Below are 5,813 nucleotides of genomic sequence, written 5' to 3' on the forward strand. Positions count from 1 at the left end.
TTCTTCATTGCTGTGACAAAACACTCTGACCACTACCAACTTGGGGAGGAAAGGGTTTATTTAGCTTACATATTCCAGGTCACAGTTCATCCAGGAGCCCAAGGTAGGAACTCAGGGCAGGAACCTGGAGGCAGGAGCTGAAGCACAGACCACTGAGGAATGCTGCTTACTGGCTTGCTCCCCTGGCCCCTGCTCAGCCTGCTTTCTTATGCAACACAGGCCCACCTGCCCAAAGGTGGCAGGACCCACAGTGGGCTGGGTCCTCCCACATCACTCATCAAGAAGACACCCCTCAGACATGGCCACAGGCCAGTCCAATAGAGGAAATTCCCCAACTGAAGCTCCCTCAACCCAGCTGTGTCAAGTTGACACTCAATCTATCCACCACATGTGTGAACCATATTTATCCACATAAGGGTTTTTTCTTGAAGTTTCATTGTTCTTTCTAAACAGGTCCACTATTCTAATTAAAATACAAATTTTAATAACATTGGTACTTTCTGAACACTAAGCATTGAGGTTTCTGTTTTTAATTCCACATAAGAAAAATCATTCCTTACTACTGAGATTTTTTTCAGTTTTTAAAAATATTTATTTGACAAGGTTAACTTGATGTAATGTACCTAATAGTAAATCACAGTACACTGCAAGGCTTAAGTCAAAGCCTCGGGATTTTATACAAACACCAAAACCAAACTATCAAGTATTAGTATTGCAACTCAAAATTTCTGCATTAACTTTTTAAAAAAGAGTTTAAGTTCACATGCCTTACAGGTGATCGAATGGAACTAGAATTTGGAAACATATCAAATATCTCCCTTTCAATTGTAGAAACAGTTCCTATATTGTTTTGCCAAAATGTATGTTTTTCAACATGCATCCAAACACCACTAAGTTTTAATTATACAAAATACTAGACTGCACCGTCACATCCTCATCCAAGCATAACTTGTGCTTTGCTCATTTTAGCCCCTCTATTCCATCCCAAAAATCCCCCCTTATTTCATGACATATTTATGAATACATATATTTAAATCTACACTGCACATGAAATAAAAATATTTTTCCTTCTGAATGTGATTATTTCACTTAGGATGACAACATCTAGTTCCATCCACTTCTCTTCAAATTTCACAGTTTAGTTTATCTTTATAGTTAAATAAGAGTCTCTTTTTCATAAATACCAGATTTTCTTTCTTTATTCATGTGTTTATAGATATCTAGACTTACTGTCCTATCTTGACTATCATGAATAGTGCTGCAATAATGATGAACATCTGGTATCTTTGTGCTGTGCTAAGATTCCTTCTGGTATATAAGAAGGTGTGGAATAGCTGGATCATGTGGTAATCCTATTTTTAATATTTGTGACAAACTTACTGATTGGATTCTACAGTGGTTGCACTGATCTACAATCACATCAGTGACGTGTAAGGGTTCCTTTTTCACACCCTGACCAGCATTTGCTACTGTTTTCCTTGATGACTCTCATTCTCACTACAGTAGGATAAATACTCGATATAGTTTAAATTTGCATTTCCCATATGGCTAGGATGCTGACCAGTTTTTCATATTTTTCATGTATACTTTTTTCATATATGTACTTCTTTTCAGAACTGTTCAATTTATTGCCCACTTACTGGCTGGATGATTTAGAGGTGTGTGTGTGTATGTGATTTTTATGTCATTTTTGTGTCATTTATGTAATCTTGATATTAATCCCCTGTCAGAAGTATAACTGGAAAAGATTCTCTTCCATTCTGTCTCTTCATTCTGGTGATTATTTCATTTGCTGTACAGAAGCTTTTTACTTTCATGAACACCATTTGTCAATTCTTGGGATTATTTCCTGTGCTATTAGAGTTCTTTTCAGAAAGTCCTTGTTTATGCCTATAACTTGAAGTGTTTCTCTCTACTTATTTCAAAGTTTCCAGTCTTCTATTAAATTTTTGAGCCATTTTGAATTTTATTTTTGTAAAGGATGAGGAATAGGGAACTATCATTTTTCTACATGTGGACATCCATTTTTTTGTTGTTGTTGAGGAGGCTATCTTTTCTTCTAGTGTATGTTTTGGGCACTTTTGTTGAAAATTAAGGGACTGAAGCTGTGTGTGTTTATTTCCTAGTTTATTTCTCTAGCTTATTCCATTACTCTTCATGTCTTATTAAGTGCCAGTACTGTGACACTTTTGTTACTATCACTCTATAGTATAATCTGAGATCAGATATTGTGATACTGCCAACACTACACTTTCTGCTTAGGATTGCTTTGTCTATTCAAGTTCCTCTATATACATTTTAGGATTTTTTTTCTATTTCTATGAAGAAAGTCATTGGAATTTTGATGAGGTTTACATTGAATCTCTAGATCACTTTCAGTAGTCAATTTTACAATATGAATTCTTCCATTCCATTTCTTTAAAAAGACTTCTTCAGTCTTTTAAAGTTTTCATTGTAGACATATTTCACTAACTTAATTAGGTTTATTCCTAGGATTTGAGCACTACTATGAAGAGGATTATTTGCCTGATTTCTTTTCTCAGGTATGTTTGTTATTAAATGTATTGCTATACAGAAAACCTGTGATTTTTTGCATATTAACATTGCCTCCTGCTACTTTGCTGAAAAATGTTCATCAGATGTGAGAGTTAAATAATTAAATGTTTGGGGTGTGGGGAAGGCAAGTCAGTGCTGGAGATTAAACAAAGTCCTTGGTCACAGGAGGCACATGTTCTACCGCTGAGCAATATATCCAATTCCAACTCTTGTGGGTCTTTTAAATATAAGATCTATCAACTGCCCAGCATGGTGGCACACACCTTTAATCATAGCACTGAGGAGGCAGAGGCAGGTTGAGCTCTGTGAGTTCAAGGCCAGCCTGGTCTACATAGTGAGTTCCAGGCCAGCTGGGGCTACAAGGTGACCCTATCTCAAAAAGACAATAAATAAATAATAAATAAATAAATAAATCGATCATCTGCAAATATTTGATTTATTCCTTTCTTATTTGTATAATTTTCCTTTCTTATTGCTGTGACTCGAATTTCAAGGACTATATTGAAAAGGAGTGTACAGAGTAAACACCTTTTTCTCCTAAATTTAGACAAAATTTTTTATTTTCCCCATTTAGTGTAATATTTACTATGTTTAAGATATAAAGCTTTTATTATTACACTACAATACATTCCTTCTGTTCCTGGTTTTGAACTTTTATCATAAAGGAATGTTGAATTTTCTCAAGATGTCTTTTCTGCATCTACTGAGATGTTCATATGATTTATGTCCCTGAGTCTATTATTGGTTATATTACATTTATTGATCACATATGTTGAACCAGCCTTTCGCCTTTCATGGTATGCAATCTCTACAATAAAGGTCAGTTCGATTTGCAACTTATTGAGAATTTGCATGCCTACATTAATCATCAAAAGTAGTCTGTAGTTCTCTTTTTTGGTTAGGGGAGCATCATTAAATCAGTTGAGTACTCTCTGGTTTTTTAACGTAAGCACTGATTGTTATGAAATGCCACATTAGAACTGCCTTTGCTGTATCCCCAATGTTCTAAATTTTATTTTCATTCAAAGATATTTGCAAGTTCTTCTCTGATTTCTTCAATGACACAAGGATTATTCGGGAATTTATTGTTTAATCTCCTGTTTTTGTAATTTATGTAGTTTCTCTTGCTATTGATTTCTACTTTTATATTATCTGTGAACAGAAATTACTTTTTTAAATTTGTTATAGCTTATTTTATACTCTAACTTTATTTCAAAGAAAGTTCCATGGACTGCTAAGAAAAATGCATATTCCATAGATGTTGGATGGAATAATCTGTCTATTCTATTTCATCTATGGGGTAGCTTAACTTTGAAGTTTCTTTGTGGTATTTAATTTGGTTTTGTTTGTCTAAATGACAGTGGAGTATTGGAGTCACCCACTATTATTGTAGCTGAGTCTGAGTCTTTCTATTCTTTTCTGTTCAGTAATGTTTGTTTTATGAAACTGTGTGTAACAATATTCACTGCATACGTGTGTGTGTGTGTGTGTGTGTGTGTGTGTGTGTTTAAAATCATTATGTCTTAAGTGATTGTTCTGGTCACTAATATATGGTAACTGCCTTTATCTCTTCTAATTTTGCTTAAAGTCTACCTTGTCAGACATGAATGTAGCTACTCCTAGTTGTTTCCAGATTTCATTTGCTTGGCATAATTTTTTCTATCCTTTCATTTTATGTCTCTGTATGTTTTTGGCCATGAAATGTGTTTCCTGCAAAGAAAAAGTAATTGTGTCTTTTTTTTATATCCAATCAGCTTGTCTGTGTCTTTTCATGGAAGAAATAAAACCACACTCATTCAGTTATTTTTCAAGAGATTTTCTGATTCCTGCAAAATTTTGGCTATTCTCATTTATTTGAACACTGCTTGTTCTTTTTCTTCCTCTCCTATTGGTGTTAGTGGTTTTCTAATTTACTGTTGGACATGACTGATTCTGTTCCCATTCACCTTTGTCCATGTATCTATCCTTTCCCAAGCTCTCATGTTTATGACTATAGTTCTTCCTCCTCCACAACTTCTGCTACGTGTGTTTAATAGTGAAGAATTGTTTTTAGTTTACAGTCATTTTGGAAGATCTGTACTTCTTCATCAATTTTAAAAGATAACTTTTTTGGATATGGTAATCTCAGTTGACAGTTACTTCCAAGCCTTAAAATTTATCAGTCCTCTCTCCTACACACAGGCATCTCTCTAGGGTAAGTCCATTGCCCCCTCCACGCCTTGACTCCTCCAGCCTCATTCACCCTCCCATTTCCCCTGCCATTCTCTCCACCAAGTTTGGGCCCTGCCCCATTCCTTGTCTTGGGGCCCCAGACACGTGGGGAACCAATACTGCTCCCTGATCCTTTTCATCCAGACCAACTTAATGCCTTCTCTGGGCCTCAGGAGTACTGCTTCTGGGCCGGGCCCTGCCCTCACCACCCTCTGCTTCCCTGGGCCTGCAGGAAGCACCACAGCTCTCTCCTACGTGCAGGCCTCTCTCTGGGGTAAGTCCATTGCCCCCTCCATGCCTTGACTCCTCCAGCCTCATCCACCCTCCCATTTCCTCTGCCATTCTCTCCTCCGAGTTTGGGCCCTGCCCCATTCCTTGTCTTGGGGCCCCAGACACCTGGGGAACCAATAAGGCTTCCTAATCCTTTTCATCCAGACCAACGTAGTGCCTTCTCTGCCCAGGAGCACTGCTTCTGGGCCTGGCCCCATCCTCAAATCCCTCTGCTTCCCTGGGCCTGCACCACCCACCAGCCTCTTTCTGGGATGCTGGGGCTGACCATTCCTCTTTCTGATCCTTTGCATCCAGACCAACCTGGTTCCTCAGTGCAGTCCCCCGGAGACCTTGGGGCGTCTTCCTGTCCCCATCTGCCTTTGCATTTCTTGGTGGCACTGCCACCAGGTGCCCTAGATCAGCATCTTTCCTGGGCCTGACTCCCAGGCCAGTCCAACCACCAAATACCTGAGGCCAAAATCGTTCCTGGAGAGATCCAGACCTTAGGAGAAAGCCTGAAAACATCTGACCCTCACCTGAATTGGACCTCTGTGGGAATTCCTGAAGACAAAAGCAATCCGGCCATTCCAATATAAAATCAAAAGAGAGAAATGAAAGCTTAGATGAGCCAGCTTTTCATGCCCAAAAAGCAAACCACAAAAACACATAAAGTTCACGAAAAGAAGCAGACCTAAAGTTGAAGGCCTGAGTCTCACAGAAGAATCAGAAACTACAAAAGAAATTCACATGTCAAAATCACAGAGAAAAAATAATAA

At 37.9% G+C, this 5,813-nt stretch overlaps 1 protein-coding gene across 1 annotated transcript in view; it reads left to right on the forward strand.

Annotated features, from left to right (window-relative positions):
• Window positions 1-5,813, forward strand: part of Cdh20 (cadherin 20) — a 291,657-nt gene that overhangs the window by 251,598 nt on the left and 34,246 nt on the right. The gene's annotated exons all lie outside the window — the stretch shown is intronic.

This window comes from Nannospalax galili, unplaced genomic scaffold (assembly GCF_000622305.1).
Source record: "Nannospalax galili isolate Female #2095 unplaced genomic scaffold, S.galili_v1.0 scaffold298, whole genome shotgun sequence".
NCBI lineage: Eukaryota > Metazoa > Chordata > Mammalia > Rodentia > Spalacidae > Nannospalax > Nannospalax galili.